Raw genomic sequence first — 24,028 nt, forward strand, 5'->3', positions numbered from 1 at the left:
TATATATATATATATATATATATATATATACACACAATATATATATCCTCAAGAATGTTATATCAGAGTTAGGAGCTGATTTTGAACTGGTTTAGTTTTGTCCAAGATCCAATAATATTAGAGAGTCAATTTCTGCAAATGTGTATTGAATACCTTAAAAAAAAAGCAAATTTTCTATAGAGAAAATACTCCATATATTTGGTATATGACAATTTGGTTCTTTATGTCCTCACTATTCTTTCACTGTTTAATCTTCCACAAACAAATAGTTGTATGTTACATCTTTTACTACAATTCTGTTTCTGAAAAGAAGAGACCCTAGACCAAATCCAACTTGCAGATGTGTTTTGTTAGGTACACATAACTTTTTCTGTGTGGTAAAATACACATAGCAAATACAGTTTATCATTTAGATCATTTTAAAATGTACTATTCACTGGTATTAGGTATATTCACATTGTTGTGCAACCATCACCACTATCCATCTCCAAAACTTTTTCATTATCCCACACGGGAAGTCTACCCATTAAACAATAATTCCCCATTATCCCCATCACAGCCCCTGAAGACCACCATTTACTTTTCTGTCTCTAGGAATTTGACTACTCTAGATACCTCATGTAAGTGAAATCATATAATATTTGTCCTTTTGTGTTTTGGTTATGTCAATTAGCATAATGTTTTCAAGGTTCATCCATGTTGTAGCATGTATCAGAATTTCATTCCTTTTTAAGACTGAGTAATATGCCATCGTATGTATATACTGCTTGTTATTTTCTGTATTTTTTTATAAGAGCCATCTGAATGAATTTGAAGTTTTATCTAATTGTGGTTTTGATTTGCATTCCCACACAATGTTTTGAAACATTTAAAAAAGTAGCTAATATTGAAAAATCTAAAGGTTTTACATGGAAACCTAGGATTGTAGCTTCTTTGGAAAAACTAGAATGTGTGATAATAAACAGTTCTACCTAGCAGCTATGAGCTGGAGCTGAGACGTTGTAGCCACCTTTAGATAGGACATATAGTTTCCTATACCAAGTAGATCACTTTTTCCCAGGTCACCCTACATGGTGCACTCATATTTTCGTAGCTCTTGTAAATAGTAAATTCACCTTCCCTGTCATCAAGCATCCTAGACAATATACACTTTCATCTGGATTTAGTCCATAAATATTCTGATGTTCAACTGCCATGGTGTTGAGATGACAATAATTGACTTAGGGCATAAAGAGAAATTGAGTAGGATGAGTGAAATGACTATATTTCAGTTGTTATGACCATTTTAGATCTATAAACATGAAGTTTTTGGTCAGCTTTTAATTCAGAATGTGTCCTAAATTGAAATTATCTCCATGAGTATTGCTATTTTGAGTGTTTTAAAAATCTAATTAAATTCAAGACAGATTTGGAAATTGCCTTAAGTACTTATGCAAGCAGTATTTGTAAAAACAAGAAAAAGCAAATAGCTATTTTAATGGGAAAAACACTCAGCCATGAAGACTATTTTTCTAAATTTTGATTGTAACAGGGCATGTTTGGAAGGGATCAATTCACAGTTACTACAACCAACAGCCAGCATCAGCATCCTTTCCCTCCTCATGGTATCTGCTTGAATCCATTGCAACTTTTCCTTTTGAATAAGGAAAGGAGAGACGTGAGATCATGGCAGCAGTGATGTGATGCATTCTGTTTCCCTACGTGGCCAGCTTTTGAGCCCTGATTGAGGGAGAAGTTAAAGGCAGAAACATGTAGAATAATTTTGGGCAAAATCAGAACTGCATGGGAACAAGGAAACCAAGTATGTTACAGAATTGAGGAGGAGAATGATTTTTTGCCTCTCTGTATGAAACACAGCATGCAGCTGGAGAATTGAAAACTTTGTCAACATTCAATGGTGGTAAGCTTTGCATGAATATTGTTGATTTCCAGATGGGCATCATCAATGTGGATGCTTCTCTGTGCAACTTAGCAGGAAGAGGAATGAGACAAGCAGAAAGGGGAGCAGAAGAGTAAGTCCTGAGCAAAGGCTGTGTCGTGACTGTAGCTGAAAGACTGACATGTTAATCCAACATGTGAGAAAGCTATTCAGGAACAACCAGAAAAAATAAGGACACTTTGAGAGGTTCTAATTTTCAGAAGTTAGATTCCTGGGAATTCTTGCCATTATGATTTGGATAAGAATAAAAACTCAGAAAATTTACTATATAGATTTGGAATTGATGGGTTGTTCATTTGTATCAGTTAAAATGCTCTTTACTGCTTGTAACAGACAAAATCACTATTTTTACATGATTTCAAGAGTGAGAAGGATAGTCTTTTGCATAAAAATAGCCCAGAGAAAGTGTGGTATCCATGAGTCGTGGTTTACTTGGCTCTGCCCTTCACCAGAGGGCTATTTCAGGCTACATTAGGGAATTTTCAGCCATTGCAGGTACCATATTCAGATATGAATCCAGAGGGAAAAATAGAGGGAACTATTCCCAGAATTCCTCATAGACTTTGCTTGCAGGTCATTGGCCAGAATTTGGTAAATTGTACAATTGTAAGAACATAGTGGTTAAGAAAATGAGATTTCTAGGATTAGCTTTTTTTTTTTTTTTTTTTTTTTTTTTTTTTTTTATTGCGGTACACGGGCCTCTCACTGTTGTGGCTTTTCCCGTCGTGGAGCACAGGCTCCGGACCCGTAGGCTTAGCGGCCATGGCTCACGGGCCCAGCCGCTCCACGGCATGTGGGAACTTCGCGGACCGGGGCACGAACCTGTGTCTTCTGCATCGGCAGGCGGACTCCCAGCCACTGCGCCACCAGGGAAGCCCTCGGATTAGCTTTGATTTATGAGAAAATCTCCCTGAGGTTAGGAACGGAGATCACTCTCCCATTAGCCACATGGGGTAGAGATTGAACTTAAACAGAAAAAGGAATTTGAATGTGGCGGAGGAAGGATGAAATAGATATCATGTAGACAATCAAGAGCATCTATCTTTGAGTCTACCTTTGAAACATTCAAGGTAGTGCACACTCTGGTCTCCCACAGGAAACCTGTGTTTGATCTCAAAGCAAGTTTGTCTAGTTTCCTGAACTATGAGCCACGCACAAAGGAAAGATGAAACCATGGGGACCATCTAAAGAAAACTCCCTGAATGAACATGTAAACAGAGTTAGCTTCCACAAGAAAACTTACACAAACAAACTCATCTCCAGACTAGGGAGGAGCAATGGAAGAAACACTAGCAAGAACAAAAGAAGAAAACAAAGGTTTTGCAAGCTCAAAGGAGACTCATTACGGCGGAAGATTAATTTAAAATTATTTTTAAATCTTTCAATATTATGTTTTTTTCTCACATCTTTCCCACTCCATCTCTCCCATTCCTTCTATATGTTATCACTTTTGGGGGGTATAATAGTTTTTGTAAGCTCTATTTACCACTATTAAAAAATACGCTGACGATATATATACTAAAGTACATAAAAGGGAAAAAAGTATGAGTGGGAGGAGAGTTTGGGAGGGTGGAGAAGAATTATATGACCTTGCTGGAATAGTTTTATAATTTATACAATTATGCCATGGAATACTACTCTAAATATTGGAATGGATCAAGTGGAGAATCAAATAACTGTCATTACTTTAATTCCTTATTTTTTCAACTCAATGTATTCATATATATAGCAAAAGTAATCTATTAAAAACATATTATATATCACCTAGCTTTCCTCTGTATGACTTCCAACATGTCAAATTCAATATAAATTCATATTTAATGATTTTCAATGTCATTTAGAGGGAACATCACTTTTCTGAAATTTACCTAAAACATTTATGTACATGCATTATATACTTATGCTAATTTTTATGTGTTCAATTATTTAGAGAGTAAGTATATATTTGTTAAGAAGGTAACAAAAGAATAGCAAGATACGTCTGCACTCTAATCTGAAATAATTGGTTTACATTTGCAAACAGAATTGAGAACATACATATATCAGGTGATTTTTTAAAACTTTCTACCACAAGTTGTTTCAGACAATATTTGGAATGTCCACAAAGTAATACAGTTTAAATAGCAAATGCCTCTAGAGGAAATAGATCTTGAGACCAGTATTGAAAGAACGTGTCAGGCCAGGACTTAGGTTAAAAGAGGTGTGAAAAGAAGTTCTCCAAAGGTAGAAAATGGCCTGCAATTATGCGAGGGCAAAGACAAGTGATGTTTCCTGTCAGAAGGAATGCAAGAGAATTTGTTTGGTGCATTATAGAAATTGTGGTTCTTGAGATGATAAGAAAGGACACTTCAAAGAAACATCGTATTGAATGACTCAGAATCCTAGGGGCAAATGTGGCCATTTACCTCATTTGCTTGGCAATAACAGTTGTTTGGGGGAAATGTACAAAATGATTTTTAATGAACTCTAATCTGTTATAGAAAATCTGCAGAAAGTAATGAGTATCAGTGTTAACTGATAGTGTTTGGAAAAGAGCACAGACTTATGAACTTTACAGCTAACTCAAGATATTGTGGATGATGCCTTAATTCTGAGGAGGCTTGACAGCACTCTTGGAGTACTTGAAAAAAAAGTTTTCTGCAAATAATTCAAATTATATAGTTTAGAAATTTCAATTTACTAGGCTTTATTGATTTCTAATCTTCTTTAAATCAGTGGCACATATTTTTATAACTTTATTTTTATATTAACCATATTTCTCATTAGCTTATAGACCATATACTTTCTTGATAACATGGTAAACTCATTTAAAATCCTGAAGATACATTCAACTAAATCTTCATTACAACTGACAAGCTGCAATTTTATCTGACAATGATATTTTAAAAGTTACCTGAAAATGAACTAATTACATTCTCCTCAAAAAGATTTAAAATGGTCATTAATTTGTGCATTTTTTTTCCTCATTACACATACTTATTCTGTCAAGGTGGTATATACACACCTACAATTCTTTCTGTATATAATGAGCCACTAAATTTGCAATAGTTGAATTTGAATTCCAAGTGACAAAACTCCCACTAGAAATATTTGCACAACTTGCATCTCATGTAAAACTTTTTTAAGTTTAAAATGTGCTTAGCCAGAAATATATGAGCATTATGAGAAGTTTTACATAGTTGCAAGTGGCCTATAAATGCCTTCACGTTTTCCATGCTAATGTGGGTATTGCTATAAAAATGGAAAGTACACTGTAACAAATTTATCCAATTTGTGGTTCTCTGCCTTTAACATTGGTAACACATTGAATGTGCATAAGGCTCCCTTATTCATCTAATTAAAACATCACCATATCTAGGTCCCCAACTGCTCAATTCAAATGTATGTCTTAGCAGTTTACAGTAAAGTTGTTTCTCAGACTTAGAGGCACAGAAAAGAATAGAAAACTGCTTAGTTTTTTACCCCTAACCAATTTTACATATTTAAAATTCATTTATTATTAATTCAATAGGAGGAAAATTTTTCCTGCTGAGAGACACTTAAGTGAGAAGATCTAGTTCTTCATGAACTTGATGAAGAAAGGCCAGATGTCTTGTTATAAGTGCCTGACAATGTTTCAAATTTAAGATGCCTAAAACAAACTCAGAACCATTCCACCTAAATTAGCTCTCAGTTTAGAACTGGAATTTTTATTTTTGTCAGCAGTAACATTAATGTCCAGTTATCTATATATTACAGAAAGAAGTGATGTGGTTTGGACAAGGATGGTAGCTGCAGAGCTGATAAGAAATAGTCAGAATTTGAAGATATATACAGACACACATACACACTTTAAATTCAGTAAAATTTGCCCTTTTTAGTATAAATTTCTAATAGTTTTGACCAATGCATTCAAGTAACTGCACAATTCCATCACTCCCCCCGCCTCAAAATTTTCTTTGTCCCTCTGTAGTCAATGCTGAGACTACTAAGCCTGCCAAAGACATTATTCATTTATGTCAGTGTTTCTACAATTATTATTTCTATCATTTCCATTTGATTCCTTTGTATAATATCCGTCTCACTGCTAAAATTCCCAATGTGTTCATGCATGTTGCTCACCTTTTCCATTAGAGCTTTTAACATGTTAAGAATAGCTATTTTAATTTTCCTGTCTAATGTTTTCAAAAGACTATCATATCTGAGTCTTGTTCTGTTGATCTTTTCTCTCTTGATAGTTGACCCCTGCCCCCATCCCTTTCCTCTTTAATATGTCTTGTAGTTTGTGATTGGAAGTTTGTCACTGTGCATAGGATGAAGTTATATTTATGCTTGGGAATAAGCATGCCTCTTCTGCTAAACCTTTACTCTGGGAATTTAGTTAACCTAATTAGAAATTTATTTTAGTTTGGTTTTTGTTGTACCATATCCTCAGATTATTCTGATTTCACCTTGTGCTTAAGGTGTAGTCTGGATGCCTGGAGGATTTTTCACACGGTTTATATTCCATTCTTAGTGTTCATCTTTCCCTATTGATCCTGCATATCCTTGCATTTGCCCCTCCCCTGGAGGTAAATGGCTAGGACTTGTGGCTCTCTTCTTGCTGGCTTTATGGTGAGGAATGTGGGACATTCTCTTTGTCCTCATCCATTCACAGTCTTAGACAGGTTGTGTGTTCCTCTACCTTGATGTTGGCTTTCTCTACTTTCTTTTTCCTGCCCACTGGTAGGAGCTAGTTGATGGGGCCAGGCCCTTTTCCTCTTTCCCCTAGAGCTTAATTGTGTTTTCTGTCCCCTAACTCTAACCACAATGGCTCTTTACCTGTGCTTTTAGGGTTTCCTACCTTTCCTTCAGAGGGGTAATTCCTTTGGTCCATATAGGAGAAAGATACTGTATAGATTTCCTATCTTACCTGCATCAGAAAAGGAGGCTTTCTGTAGTTTTCTACCCTTTTCCCTCCAAAAAAAAGAACACCTTTCTGGATGCACACTGTGAGGTACAGCAAGTAGAACATGCAAGGACATACTATTTCCCTTATGTCTGAGTCTCCCAGGGGTTTTGTACTCTTACGTTAGCACACACTTGGCTGAATAGTTTAGCATGGCAGAGTTTCCTGCCTCCTGTTCTCTGGCCCAGCTAAGCCAGTGTCCTGTCACTCCATGCAGATAGTTGACTTTACTTAGATTTCAGACTAGTTGATTACTCTGTGACCTCAGCTATCTGAAAGATTTAGCAAAAGTTATAGTCTTTTTGATTACCTTTTTTTCTTATTTTATGGTGAGAGTAATACTCTTTCCAACTTTCTACATCCTAATCAGACACTAGAAGTCTGACTCTGGATATATTTTGAAGATCAAGCCAAAAGAATTTGTTGGTAGATTGGATGAAATTTGGGAGAAACAGAGGAGTTAAGAATGTATAAATATCTTCTCATTGATGTTAACTAGTTCATTATAAGATTAAATATTATTTGACCTTTTAGTACAGAGAAAGAATTGAGAAGATTATGTGAGAGGGAAGATAAGAAATTTAAAGTATAGATAATTATGAGGATGGATGAAAAATAGAATACCCTACACTCTCCAAATTGGATTACCTAATGAGACATCTACAAATGTATATCATCCCATTATTGAAATATATTTAGAAAAAGTTTGTAAAATAGAGAAATAGCTAATGTTTTTTAAATGAGAGGCAAGACAAAATGTATATAGGATCATAATTCCATAAAAATTACACAAAGAAAATATGACAAAATGTTAACAGAGATTATGTATGAGTGATTTGTTTTCCTCTTGCTATTGTTATGCTGTTTCCAGACATTCCATGATGAAATTATTACTGTGTAATAATTAAAAGTAATTTTACATAAATGGATTGCATTGAAAGAGAATGTGGTTGATAGACGATTTCCTTGTATAAGCATTTCAATAGAAAGAAAGCGAATAGGAAATAACTAAAGATATAATTCAATATCAGAATATAATTAAAAGGAGAATGAAACATGATGGAAAATGTTACAGCTCAAGAAGTAAACAACATGGTCAAAAGATGAATTTCGTTGATCTCCTTTCTCTAGTTATCCCAGATTTAACCTGAATTTGTCTTTCGGCCAACCGAAAGACATAGTACTTAATTTCCTAATCACCAAGTCTAGACTACTACTCATATTAACACACTTGCTAAATGAAATGCAACTTCCTATATTCAACTCTCTTTCCCTTACTGAATCCATGATCATTCAGGGTACAACACTAGGTAAATTACTTTCTAAATGCCTGAGGAACACAATTAAGGTATATTAACTAGAAGATAAAAATAGGGGGAATTGTATTTAATCAGCAAATACTGGTCAGCAAGGTATTTGAGTCCTCTTAACTGACAGAATTAAAACAAGGATGTGGGAAGAGGAAGCAAAATCTTCAAACATGTTTTTGAACAATCTGTTTATATGACTGTACTATAGAACAATTTGAGGGTATTTTTTCCATTCCTTGGCTAAAAGCAAAGAAGATTTACTTTTCTTAAATCCATGTTTCTAGTCCATAGCTTTAATCTCAGTTTGTCATATGCATTATCAGTAACAATGAAGAGAAAATAAAATTTCAGTGGTTTAAAATACTTTTACAGTATTATTGAGAGGAAGAATGACCTGCAGTTATTTCTCATTTATAAAGGATTGATAAAATATAATTTAAAAATTCAAAAAAAAATCACAAGTGGAAATTTCTTTTCATATGTTATCACCTCATTGGTATAGAAATTATATAATATTTACTCTGTATGCATTTTCAACACATTGTGATATTTTTACAAAGTATAAATAGCCACTTTATGATTGCTGTTCTAAATATCACTATGCACTTTTAAGCAAACATGAAACTTCCTAATTGGGGTCACTGAATTGAAAAAGATTGTTGATTCTTCTGAAAGAAAACAAAATGGAGAATAAATTTTAAATGAACTTGGACAAGAATCTGAACTTAAACTCAGCTGTATAACTACTAAATATATAAAAATGCTGCCATAAACATTCTTGACCAGAAGAAAAACTAAAAATTACAAGGGGAAAACCCATCATGTGGTCATGTCAACTGAGTTTAGATTTCTCAGGTAATTTAGAGAGAAGCAGACAATTTTCATTCAATTTGACAAGCGAAATGGGACTTACAAGAGAGGTTTTTATTGAACTTAAAATTTCATTTTAACCCTCAAAAATAGAAGTAAATATTAGGCAGAGCATGGCTTTCAGGCAAGGAAAAATAAATATACTTATTGATGAGAAGAAAGCATAGATCCAGCCTATCAGTGTCACTGATTCACTGATTCATTCAATTATCTAACAAAGTTGATTGATACTATCAGAGACTAATTACATCAATATTCGAACTCTTCTCTCATAGTATAGCTTGAAAAATATTTATGAATGTAAGAAATGAAAGTTTATTTCCAAAATACTTTGGAAATAGCAATACAAGATGACAATATATGTCATGATTCAATCATTAATTTATTTAACAAATATGTATATCATTAGGCAGCATGTGGCTAGGCATTAAATAAGTGGGGTGGATGGATGGTGATATTCTGGAAGAGAAAGAATCTAGTTTATACTAGAAATTACAGAGCAGGTGTCATGTTAGTGATGATGTTTGGGCTGTCTCAAAATAGGGGTACATTTAGATGGTTTGTAGAAGAAAATATTCCTTCACAAACAACAATGGACTTGAGGAAGGCAGACAACTTCAAGGAAGGCAGGTATAGGCATGGTACATTTAGGTAGCTTGGAATAAGTCAATATGTGTCACACCGGCTAGAGTAGATGACTTATTTTAGACAACAGTAATGGGTGAGGCTGGGGAAATAAAATGGGAAAAAAACTGTGGAGGACATCAAAAGTTCTGAAAAGCATGTTAAATTTTCTTGTGTAGATAACATTAAGTCATTTATGACTTGTGATTAATGTCTAATGTATATGAAGGCCATAGGAGTATGATACATGATGTGGAAGGGTCAGCTAAAAGGAAAGTATAAATCATCTTGGCATGACTCTTGCTGCTGTAATAATAATGACTCCAGAAGTATTTTAGTTGAGATTAATTGTATTTTTAAAGTGAAAGTTTTGAAAAATTGAAACCATAAGACATGGAAATATCTAATGTACACTTGAGCATTTTTGCATGAGAAAATTAAGATACAAACATGTTAACAAGTGTAATATAACATTAAACAAACTTTTATCTGAAGCACAATGCAAAGTAAGGTGTTAGGCAGAATGCAAAAGTTTTCAAACTAGGTTACCAAGAAACAGCTAAACTTTTCATCTCTCACCTTTTTGGGGACATATAAAAACCTACAATGATATTCATAGTCAAACTCTTTGCACATTTAAAAATGTTTAATGACTATTTTATTCTGATTATTTAATAAATGAACTGCATTATAGTAAACAGAAAATTATTATAAAATTAAATGAACACTGCAATGTACTAAAACAATATAAATCTTCTAAAAAGATGAATCTAAACAAATAAGAAATAGCTAAAGAGTGATCAATAAGACCGAACTGTCCTAGACTTTAGGAAAACTAACATTTTGTGTATGATAAATATAGCATTTTCAACCATGTGGAAATGAAGAGTTTGGGGAATAATTGTTTAGATATTTATATAAAAATAAGCAATATCTTCACAATATATAAGAACATAAATACCCAATTAATTAAAAATAAAATTAAAAGTAGAAAATAGCAAGAAAAACAGTGAATTATTTCTATTTTTTATTGTCATGTGACATGATGTAGTGATTATAAGTGAAATATAATTGAATAGAAGGTTAGCTCAAATAATGCAGGACTTGTACTTATTTTATTTGTTTTTTGTACCTAGAAGAGTTCCCAGCATGTGGTAGCAAAAAATTTTACAATTTGTATGAAAACACAAAAGACCCCTGAATAGCCAAAGCAATTTTGAGAAAGGAAAATGGAGCTGGAGGAATCAGGCTCCCTGATATCAGACTATGCTACAAAGTTACGGTCATCAAAGCAGTGTGATACTGGCACAAAAACAGAAATCTAGATCAATGGAACAGGACAGAAAGTCAAGAGATGAACCCATGCACCTATGGTCAACTAATCTATGACAAAGGATGAAAGAATACACAATGGAGAAAAGATAGCCTCTTCAATAAGTGGTTCTGAGAAACCTGTACAGCTATGTGTAAAAGAATGAAATTAGAACATTCCCTAACACCACACACAAAAATAAACTCAAAATGGATTAAAGACCTAAGTGTAAGACTGGATACTATAAAACTCTTAGAGGAAAACATAGGCAGAACACTCTCAGACATAAATTGCAGCAAGATGTTCTTTGATCCACCTCCTAGAATAATGAAAATAAAAACAAAACAAGATAAAAAAACAAATTGGACCTAATAAAACTTAAAATCTTTTGCACAGCAAAGGAATCTATAAACAAAACTAAAAGACAACCCACAGAATGGGAAAAATATTTTCAAATGAAGCAACCGACAAGGGATTAATCTCCAAAATATACAAACAGCTCACGCAGGTCAATAGCAAAAACAAACAAACAAAAAAAACCCAATCAGAAAAATTTGTGGAAGATCTAAATAGACAGTTCTCCAAAGAAGACATACAGATGGCCAGAAAGCACATGAAAAGATGCCCAACATCACTAATTAGAGAGATGCAAATCAAAACTACAATCAACTATACCTTATACTTGTCAGAGTGGCCATCATCAAAAAATCTACAAACAAGAAATGCTGGAGAGGGTGTGGAGAAAAGGGAATCCTCCTACAGTCTTGGTGGGAATGTAAATTGGTATAGCCACTATGGAGAACAGTACGGAGGTTCCTTAAAAAACTAAAAATAGAGCTACCATGTGATCCAGCAATCCTGGGCATATATCCAGAGAAAATCATAATTCAAAAAACCACATGCACCCCAATGTTCATTGCAGCACTATTTACAATATCAGGATATGGAAGCAACTTAATGTCCAGCAACAGAGGAATGGATAAAGAAGATGTGGTACATATATACAATGGAATATTACTCAACCATAAAGAAGAATGAAATAATGCCATTTGCAGCAACATGGATGGACCTAGAGACTGTCATACGGAGTCGAGTAAGTCAGACAGAGAAAAACAAATATCACATGATGTCACTTATATGTGTAATCTACAAAAAAGGGTACAAATGAACTTATCTACAAAACAGAAGTAGAGTTACAGATGTAGAAAACAAACTTATGGTTACCAGGTGGGTAAGGGGGAAGGGATAACTTGGGAGATTGGGATTGACATATAAACACTACTATATATAGAAAAGATAACTAATGAGGACCTACTGTATAGCACATGGAACTCTACTCAATAGTCTGCAATGGCTTATATAGGAAAATAATCTAAAAAAGTGGATATATGTATAACTGATTCACTTTGCTGTACACCTGAAACTAATACAACATTGTAAATCAACTATACTTCAATAAAAATTTTTTTAAAATGTAATGTATATTTTTTAAATGGTGGGGAATACTGAAGACATTTTTAAAAGATTTGAGAGTTTTAACATCACAATCAAAGGCTAAAATACAGTAAGTCCCCTGCATACAAACCTTCAAGTTAGAACTTTCAAAGATGTGAACGTTTGTATGTCCAATCACATTAGTTAGTTCATGTGTCTGGCATACATTGTCATGTGCGTGTGTCCTTCTACAAGTGATTGGGCTTTTCTGTACTTTACTGTATAGTACTGTATAGAGTACAGTAGTACAGTATCTTTATTTCAAGCCCAGGATGTCCAAAGCAAGCGTAAAAGCAGCAGTGATGTAGCTGGTACTGCTACCAGCCCCTGTATGCCAGCTGTTGTACTGTACTACTATACTTTTCAAGGTACTGTACTGGAAGATTAAAAATGTTTATTTTTTGTTTGTTTATTTTTTATGTATTATTTGTGTGAAAAGTATTATAAACCTATTACAGTACAGTACTATATAGGTGATTGTGTTAGTTGGGTACCTAGGCTAACTTTGTTGGACTTACGAACAAACTTGACTTATGAATGCACTCTCAGAATGGAACTCATTTGTATGTATGGGACCTCCATGTATCAAGTTATATAATAGAAAAATTAAAAGGCAAGTGAGAAAATAAGGAAACAATTTTACATGAGTTAATATCATAGATAAAAACACATTAAATCACTGAGAAATAATTGCCATCATATTAGAAAAAGAGAGGACAGGCTATGAACAAAAATTTCAGTAAAAACAGTTTATGGTCAATAAACAATTAAAAAGAAGTACTTACATACCACTGATATTTAATGGTACAACCATGAGAAATAAATTTTTACTTCTTACGTAGTCAAAAGTTAAAAATTACCATTCTTAGTACTGATGAGGGTATATAGGAAAATTATATACTTTCAAAATTTGGAGGTGGAAATATAAAATGAAGCAACATTTCGTAGGGGCAACTTCGCAATGTGTATCAAGCATTGTACAATTTTCATGATTATGTACTACAATTTTTAAGAATTTAAATAAACAATCCTTATATAAATATTTGGCCATAAAGATTTTATTTTGGCATTAGATATATTTGTGAAGTATCAAGAATAATTTATAAATACAAAATAAATTATGATACATCAGTGTGAAGGAGAACTATGCAATGAATGATGTTGGTGTAAACAATTACTTGATTACACGCACCCACACACAAGAGCCCTTTTAGATTTTCACACATAGAATCAAATTCAATTTTGTTTACGTAACCCATGTGTTTCAAAGAATCTCATAAAGTTAATAGTATACGTGGTTTTGATTTCCATAACAGTATACCTAGTTTTGATTTCCATAATTACAGGATCTACTGTTGTCTTAGCCAAAGTTTTTCTTATGTTATCTTGGTTAAAGGTAAGTAGAGGAATGTAAAAATGAATGAAATTACAAAGACAAATTGGATGACCCATAATCACAATAAAATATTTTCAATACCTCTTTCAATATTTAACAAAGCAGACAAAAAGAAAAAAGCTATAAAATACTTAAATGATGCCATTAACTAATAATGCTGATTGACACTGAATAATGCTTATTAACATTTACCTAACAGACATACGAAACCTGACACCAAAAGATTAGGCAATGCACATTATTTTCATGCTTTCTATTTTATTAATTTATTAATTTCTGTTCTTTTCTTTATTATTTCTCTTTGCTACTTCCTTGAGTTTATGATGATGTATATTCTCTAAATTCTTGAATTGGATATTTCCTTAATTTCAATTATATTTTTTGTTAAAAAATATAACTTACATACTAATAGTAGAATTATAAACTGACAGAACTTTAGAAAATCATTTGCAATATTGAATAACAGTTAAGCTGCACGTGTGGTAGCACTCTATACTTCTGCTTAATCCTGGGAATATACCCTAGAGAAACTCACATATGTGCACAAGGACATTATGTACAAACATATTTATTGTAATTTTGTTTGTAATAGGAAAAAATGAGAAAAGCTCAAATATACATTAAATAGATAGATTGTATATTAATCATCTATTAGAATACCACATAGCAGACAAAATTATTGAGCTAGATCTTCACGTATAGTTTAAACATATGGATAGGGATTAAACAAATGTTAAGTGAAAAAAAGTGAGTTGTAGAAAGATGTATAGTATGGTAGCATGTTATGCAGTTTATAAATATGTATGTACACACAACTGTATGTACAATATTCACATAAATGTATATGTACTATATATGTGTTTGTGTGTGTAATGCATTGTGTATGTGCGTGTGTGTGTGTCTACATACCTGTATAGTAAAACTATAAAAACATGCTTTCGGATGATACACAAAACATTTAGGATAGTTGTCACTTCTAAGTAAGGAAAAGAGATTGCAAACACTAACAGAACAGATTTAATATGTATCTGTAATATTGTATTCTTATTATTTTGAGTAATCTAAATTTAAGATACAAAAATGTTACAAATTAACAAAATTTAAGGGAAGAAACATAGGTTTTTGTTATATCATTATCTCTGAAATATTTAATAATTAAAAAAATAAACAAGGGATCACCGGACACCCCCTTATCCATTTGTATTTTCCTTGTGCCCTAACAACCTACTTGTGTACTCTTGTTATCACCTTTATGGCTTAACATTAGTGTGTATTGCCTTCCAAACTAAACTGAAAACCCTCTAGTTCAGGCACAATGTCAAAGAAGTTTTGTATCCTAAATGAGGTAATACAAATTTTTGGAGAAATGTAAGCTAAAAATACTGCTTTCTTAGCAGTAATAATTTGTGTTTTCTAACTACTGAATTGTAGGTCCTTGGACAACAAGCAAAAATAACTAACAGAAAAAGACATGATAATCATAAAAGGACTGAAACACATGAAAATATTTGTTATTGAGACAAACACATTTTGTATACATTTACCACAGCATTTTTAGAAGAAACAGAATAATTTTAAACACAATCCTCCCTTCTGGATTTGTAGAATAGGTGCCAACCACCTGTATAAAATGTGTAAAATTCAGTCCCTTGCAGACATTTCTGTATATTCAATAAGGAGTAGACATAAACACATTTATAAATATGACATCCTTTTAGAAACAAAAAGCTAGATTGTTCTTTCTGGGACTTGGGAGACCTCTGTAAGTGGATCTCAAAGTGAGAATAAGGAAAAAAATGAAGGCTGAAGCCATTATGAGAACTGCCGTAACAATTTCCTAACTATAGGAAATGTTTTGGGAAATGTGAAGAGTCGACTGAAGAAAACACACAATGTGAGATCTGTGGGTTCAGTTTTATTTGGGGACTTCCTGAGGACTATAGCATGGGAGGCAGCCTCTCAGAAAGCTCTGAGGAACTACTCTGAAGAGGTGGCAGGGAAGGTCAGTATATATATGATTTGGCAAAGGGGGTATGTGCGATCAAGCACACATCTTGGTAGAAGGTTGCTGCTAGTCACAAGGAGCAGATGTATCCATTAATGATCTTAGTGCTTTTCTAGGTATGAGAAGATGCAAGAAATTGGGTTCATAAAATTTTCTCCTGAAAATATCTATCTGAAGGCCTGCTCTGCCGGTTTTTCTCAGAGCACAGAGTGCCTCATTTCTGATCACCACTCTGAACTCCTCTCAGGATCAGAAAGTACTGTGGCAAATGATTAATCCTTGTGGAGCCAGATGGCAAGTGTCATTCTTTAGTTGTCAGAAGCATATGGAATAGAAATGCAGTATCAAAGGTTATGAACCAGTTTCTCCTTCTTTGTCTCCATTTGCTAATAGTGCTTCCTTGCTCAGCCAGGGAACTTCAAGGTGTAAACTGTTTCATAGAATAAAAGAGAAATAGTCTAGTCTACTGATTCAAACTAGTGAGTACCTCTGGGTATTTCTTTTTTTACTTCTCTGCTTATGGATATTTTGTTTGCCTCTCAAAGAATTTTAATATTTTCTGACAAGATGTTTTGTTACATTCCTTTTGGAATTATTAAACAAAACTCTTTTTTCCCCTTCTTTCTCTTTAGTCACTTTTATCTTTCACTCTGAGTTACGTGCTTGATTGTCTCCTGCCTGGGACTTCCCAGAGTGTTAATGATTGTAAATCAAAAGATAGTAGCTAATCTCAATCTTCCAATCACTAATATGTATAAAATGGTTAACTAATAAGAACCTGCTGTATAAAAAAATAAATAAAATTCAAAAAGTTAGAAAAAAAAAAGATAGTAGCTGTTCAGGAATGCAACTTTAAATGAGCTTTGAGTCTTAAGGGGATTATGTTTTGTTTTGTTTTGTTTTACTGACAATAAAAGGAATTTCTTTTTCAATTTTATGCCTTGAAATACATCTAACTGAGATATGCAGACTTTTAAAACATATGTCATCAATAGGAAAATGCTTTGATATGTATTTTTATATCAATGCTTTTGGGAGGCTTATGCTTTATTCTTGAACTTTGAAAATTAATACAAAATACTCTGAAAACTATGTTTTACTCTCAACAAATTAAAATGTTTATCTTAGGGGAGTGCTGAATAGGATATCAATGTAAATTCTAATATATTAACCCTATTTCATATACCTGAATACCCTTAAAACTAAGTATTATTATTATACTTGAGAAATAGCAGGTCTTAAAAATTTTCCTATCATTTAAGAAAAAAATTTATGCCATCTGTGACAGATGTGTAATTCAACACAGCTTATAATGAATTTAAAATAATTCCATAGGGCTTCTCTGGTGGCACAGTGGTTGAGAGTTTGCCTGCCGATGCAGGGGACACGGGTTCGTGTCCCAGTCCGGTAAGAGCCCACATGCTGCAGAGCGGCTAGGCCCGTGAGCCATGGCCGCTGAGCCTGCGCGTCTGGAACCTGTGCTCCACAACGGGAGAGTCCACAACAGTGAGAGGCCCACGTACCACAAAAAAAAAAAAAAAAAAACTTCCATATTTAAGAATTATATCTGATTGTAAATGTAAATTAGTCTTATTCAAACAATAAGCCTTATATAATGCAAATTAATTGTATTAGGATGATTTCTGTGCTAATCAACTGAAAATGCTAATGCAAAGTAGCTTAAAAGGTATTTTCCTGATAAAGTAAAAGTCCAAAGATAGAGTTAACTCCAGGGATGGTATGAACATATTTTGAACATTCACTCAAGAGCTGAGGTCCCTTCCGAACCTACTTGGCTAGCATGAACTTTACTCTGGCCAGTTTCCCCATGGCTGCAAATTTTGCTCACATCTCCACAAAAAAGGTAGAGAGACCTTTTCCAAAGCATGTAAAATAATACTTCTCTTTACTCTGATTGGTCAGTTCAGAGAGTAGTGTGTCTGCTCAAACCTGTGCCAGATAAAATCACCAGAGACAGAAGTGGATTGAATATCAAGATAATGAAGCATTAGGCCATCAATTGTATAACCTTTTCCTAAGGCACAGACAGAGGCCCTAGCAATGTGATCATATGTTCATATTTTCTTTCTTGAAAACTTTGCAAAATAAAATATTTTAATCCAAATTAATTAAGACTGCTGTGTCTGAACTTTGACTTTCTCTGTCACAACTACCCTTCATTTCAGGTGTTGTTCAAGTTTTGAATATTTGGGAGGATCCTGCTAAGGAGAATTTGATTGGAAGTTCCCATCGTTTAGGGTTAATGGTATATATTCATGTGGTTTATAGTCACCTTTACCTTTAGTTGGTATAGTTAACACTTTGCTAGCCTTCCAATTTACTGCTCATTGTATGTAGGTTGAATTGTAATATGCATATATCTTAAGATAGCTGGCGTGGGAAGGGTGTGGATAATGATGGGAAAAAAAATTAAATGTAGAAAATAAGAAATAGTCTGTGAAATATTCTTTCAACACAAGAACAGTAAAATTGTTAGCTGAGGATTCAACACTCATCTTTGACTTATTAAAGTGGAAGATTATTCATGTCTGGAATACATTTCATATTGTAGAATAAACAAGTATAAGTAAATTATATTTTTTCCTTTTTGATGGAAATTACATGAAACAGAATTTTTCAGAATTTCTTAGACACATGCCAGTAGCAAAACTAAAAAGAGAAAGTGATTATCAACGGTAAAATCAAAGTTGTTTGATTTTAACTTTTTTGAATGAAAGATTGAAGCATATTTTTATTCTCTCTATAGAAAATAATACTACAAAATTATTTCAAAGGACATGGTGATGAAGGGCTATAGATTTTGAAAAGGAAGGAAAGTGTAGAGATGAGTCAAGCAGTTCATTAAAATTGTATTTTTCTGCTTTAATTTTAGTCAGCTTTAAATTTTTAAAAATCTGTTATTAATTTTCTTGTTTTTAATATTTAATCATTCATATGTTTACATTTATAGTTTGCATTATTTTTCTTATACACAACCCCCAAATTTTATAGTTTTCAGAACCCCAAAAATCTTGATCCTCTTGACCAAAGGGATGCTATAGAGACCAATCAGGATTCCACTTTGGAGTAAAAAATAGAGTTGATTACTGGATATGATTTGAGTTCTTACAGGACAGTGAATATACAGTTTGGGTAGGCCACTAAGATGTCCCAAGTCAGGATAAATGATGTAAAGTAGATTAGTATAAAAGTTAATTTGTAGTTTAAGACAATATTGGTAAGTATTAAGAAGAGAAGAATCATCTGTGTATATGCAACATGATTCTCTTTTCCTCCAGATAAATACACTAAAAGTATGAATTTATAAATAAAGAGAAGCATTATTAGTCATCTAAATACTTTGCTTTAGAAAGAATGTATATGAAGACAGTTGATAGAGATATCTTTTCTGTACCAATCTTATCTCAACAGAAAATATATGGCCCACTGAAAACAGGATAATTTTGATGTGATTATTGACATAGAAAATAGAGTGGGTGTAGGTAGATCACAAAGACTACTGCAATAAAGTTGCCTTGGCAGCAGATGACCTGGTACCACCCCTAGGCCTAGGGGTACCAGGAGATGTAATTGGAACCCAGAGAGAGAGTAGGGTGTCATCTGCTACCTAGAGTGACTTTTGGTTCAGGGATTAGCCAGTTTGAGCTCACTTAGAAAGGGAAAAATAAATACCCTTACCTTACTCTTTTCTCTTCCTTTGAACTATTGCTAGATTTCTCTACTGGCTGAACTCAACTGGAAGTCAAAGGAATGAGAAACCATGGATATGATTCATACAGGTCAACCTCCTGGGTTAGAAAGCAGGATAGAGAATAGATATGGAGGAGCAAAAGGCACTAGATACTGGTGAATAAGTGATGATGATAAATGATCAGAACAATGTCAGTTTAACTTAAATTTGTATGTTCTACAAAACTATAATTCAAAAAAGATACATGCACCCCTATGTTCATAGCAGCATTATTCACAATAGCCAAGACAAGGAACAACCTAAATTTCCATTGACAGAGGAATGAATAAAGAAGATGTGGTACATATGTACAATGGAATATTATTCAGCCATAAAAAGGGTGAAATAATACCATTTGCAGCAACATGGAGGGACCTAGAGATTATCATAGTAAGTGAAGTAAGTCACAAAAGAAAGACAAATACCATACAATATCACTTATATGTGGATTCTAAAACATGACACAAATGAACTTACATACAAAACAGACTCATAGACATAGAGAACAAACTTGTGGATGCCAAGGGGAAGGGAGAGGAGGCAGAGACAGATTGGGAGTTTGGGATTTGCAGATGCAAACTATTATATATAGAATGGATAAACAACAAGGCCCTACGGTAAAGCACAGGAACCTATATTCAATATCCTGTGATAAACCATAATGGAAAAGAATATGAAAAAGAATGTATAACTGAAACACTTTACTGTACAGCAGAAATTAACAAAGTATTATAAATTAACTATATGTCAATAAAATAAAATTTAAAACATGAAATGTAAGAAAAAACATTTGTTTGTCCTTGAATTGACTGGTTATTTACTGACGTGGATAATGGAGATATTCCTATTGAAAATTTGTGACAGAATGGTTTTTTCCCATTGACACTTCCAATCTCATGAATAATTATATTTGAAGAGTCTACACAATTCATTTTACAGTTGTACTCATAACAAAATAGTAAATAGAAGAAAATTATTTTTGAAGAGTAAAAGGTAGTTCTGTTATTTCTTATAGCATTTCTCTGCTCAGCTTTTAGGAGACATCATGAAAAGGTATACTAAAATTTGAATATATAAACTTAATTATTCCATTCACTGGTGCTACAAAATATAAAATATTTCTGGGGAAACTTTCATCTGTTTATTTGATCTTCTCAAAATGATAAGCTCAATATGGATCCCAAGGTGAAATTTCATATTCCCCGCAATAAGACAAATCTCCACTGAACTTCAATTCATTTTATCCAGCTATTAAGGGATGGTAGATTATATGATAAATGAGATTCAGTTTAAGACCTGTTTTCATATATATAATATATAACATACATAAAATATATAACACAGATTATATATAACATAGTTATACATCTTAGAGATTATGATGGACCACTTTCTGTATTTCTTTATTACTATTCATTGGAAAAAAGCTTTCTCAAAAGAAACAAAGATAATATTGCCATTGTGTTTATTAATTATCGCTGTATTGCTTCTGCATATAGTTTTGTTCCTCCACATTATTTCAGAGGGAGTAAATTGTATTAAGGAAATTTTCATCTTCAGGCTTGAAAGAACTCTAGCAAACAAAGTAAGCCAGTATGAGAAATTTATTTTTCTCATACCCTCAAAGCTAAAATTTATTTAGCTTTGCCATGAAAAAAAATGTAAAAGCTAAATTCAGGTTGATGTAAGGAAAGAGTCATGAACTGACTTTATGGACTAACGTAAAGAGGTTCCCTAGCTTTCTGCCATAGTTGAATCTGGGATCACATGGCCCCTTGTTTTTGAGAGATCTGGCAGCTTTTCCATTTTTTAATTAAAGGAGACACTACTTGTTCATCTTCCTGCCTCACTCATATTCTCCATTCCTTCCTTCCCTTTCTACTTTTCTTTAACAAATATTTACTGAGCACTTACCCAAGGATGGCTCTGGTGATATGATTATAAACAAGATATGAATGATCTTTTTCTTCAAATATTTTCTAAATAAAATTAATAAAGTACACTAAAATTATAATATAATTTTCATTTTCTATGTATTTTATAGATAGGGAAACTGAGATTCAAGAGGTTAAATACATTGCTTAAAGTTACAAATCTAGGCTGTAACTGCAGGCAGCCTGACACTAGGATTTGTACTTCCAGCCATGTGCTATATTGCGTCTCAGAGGAGAAACAGAAGTGAGTGATTCTGATGACAACCAAAATTTCAATCATGATATAGATGAAGAAGTTTTAGATTATGATAACTGAGAGTTGCTTTTATGAAATTAAGCCTGATGAATAATAAAACACTAATTTGCCTTCTGTGTGTCAGTATCATTTAATTGGAAACAACTGTATTTTTTAATTGTATCTTTTGTTACACCAAGCATTTAGTCCTCTTTGGAAATGTAGGTCTTTTGTTTTTATTATTATCAACTGAATTTTGGGCATAGGTGACTCCAACTTTTAAAGTACTCAGGAAGCTTGAGTAACATCATAAACATAATCATCTGATAAATGAGTTTCTGGAATCCATTTATAGAATCAGCTTAGAGTTATGCATACTAATTTTGAAGTGGTTTCATTCCTGGAAAATGATAATTTTATTTTGGATATTTATGCATGAACTATTTTATGATTGGATAGTTCCATTATTAAATGTACTGCTTCTATCATGCCAACATTTACCACGAATAAAGATGACTATCATTTTGGCATTTCTTATTACTCAATATTTATTATGATTAGTGCTATTGATTTCAAATGCAATAGCATTCTCTTTTCATATAACTTTTGAAACATATTCAGAAAAGTTGTCTAAAATATAAATAAAGTGCACAAATCCTTTTAAGTGTTTCATTTGCTAGAGCAATATACATTCACTGAGACCTTTTTTTTTGTGGCTAATACATTTGATGCTTTGGAGGTAATTAGAGCAAGAAAAATTAGTGCAGGCATAAATAGAAGCTTGATTTAATTATTCTCAAATTTCATTTTCAAGGCTTCCATACTGTCCTGTCTAAAGCCAGTCATTGATCTCATGTTGATTTTTGGCATCCAGCACTACATCTATAAGGTTGACTCTCCTCTTCTGCTTAACAGAATTCCTTCTCTTCTGATTCATATTATATTAGCTCTTCTCTCTTATTTCCCCACCAATTAGTTTCCGTATCAGAAAATTTCATATATATAAATTACTAATGATTTAATGAGTTATGTGCCACTACACCTCATGTGGTAGCTCTGCACTTTAACATAGGGCTCTTGGAAAGAGAAATATTTTAATCTATGAGAAAAAATATCAAAAAGTTAATCAAGTCCAGGAATCACAGAGAGTCCCATACAGGATAAATCCAAGGAGAAACACACCAAGACACATATTAATCAAACTATCAAAAATTAAATACAAAGAAAACATATTAAAAGCAGCCTAGGAAAAACAACAAATAACACACAAGGAAATCCCCACAAGGTTAACAGCTGATCTTTCAGCAGAAACTCTGAAAGCCAGAAGGGACTGGCAGGACATACATAAAGTGATGAAGGAGAAAAGCCTACAACCAGGATTACTCTACCCAGCAAGGATCTCATTCAGATTTGATGGAGAAACTAAAACCTTTACAGACAAGCAAAAGCTGAGAGATAGACAGATAGATCAATGGAACATGATAGAAAGCCCAGTAAGAAACCCGCACACATATGGTAACCTTATCTTTGATAAAGGAGGCAAGAATATACATTGGAGAAAAGATAGCCTCTTCAATCAGTGGTGCTTGGAAAACTGGACAGCTACATGTAAAAGTATGAAATTAGAACACTCCCTAACACCATACACAAAAATAAGCTCAAAATGGATTAAAGACCTAAATGTAAGACCAGAAACTATCAAACTCTTAGAGGAAAACATAGGCAGAACACTATGACATAAACCACAGCAAGATCCTTTTTGACCCACCTCCTAGAGAAATGGAAATAAAAACAAAAATAAACAAATGGGACCTAATGAAACTTCAATGCTTTTGCACGGCAAAGGAAACCATAAACAAGACCAAAAGACAACCCTCAGAATGGGAGAAAATATTTGCAAATGAAGCAACTGACAAAGGATTAATCTCCAAAATTTACAAGCTGCTCATGCAGCTCAACAGCAGAAAAACAAACAATCCAATCCAAAAATGGGCAGAAGACCTAAATAGACATTTCTCCAAAGAAGATATACAGATTGCCAACAAACATGTGAAAGAATGCTCAACATCATTAATCATTAGAGAAATGCAAATCAAAACTACAATGAGATATCATCTCACACCAGTCAGAATGGCCATCATCAAAAAACCTAGAAACAATAAATGCTAGAGAGGGTGTGGAGAAAAGGGAACCCTCCTGCACTGTTGGTGGGAATGTAAATTGATACAGCC

This window comes from Neophocaena asiaeorientalis, unplaced genomic scaffold, assembly GCF_003031525.2.
Source record: "Neophocaena asiaeorientalis asiaeorientalis breed wild unplaced genomic scaffold, Neophocaena_asiaeorientalis_V1.1 scaffold514, whole genome shotgun sequence".
NCBI classification, from domain to species: Eukaryota; Metazoa; Chordata; class Mammalia; order Artiodactyla; family Phocoenidae; genus Neophocaena; species Neophocaena asiaeorientalis.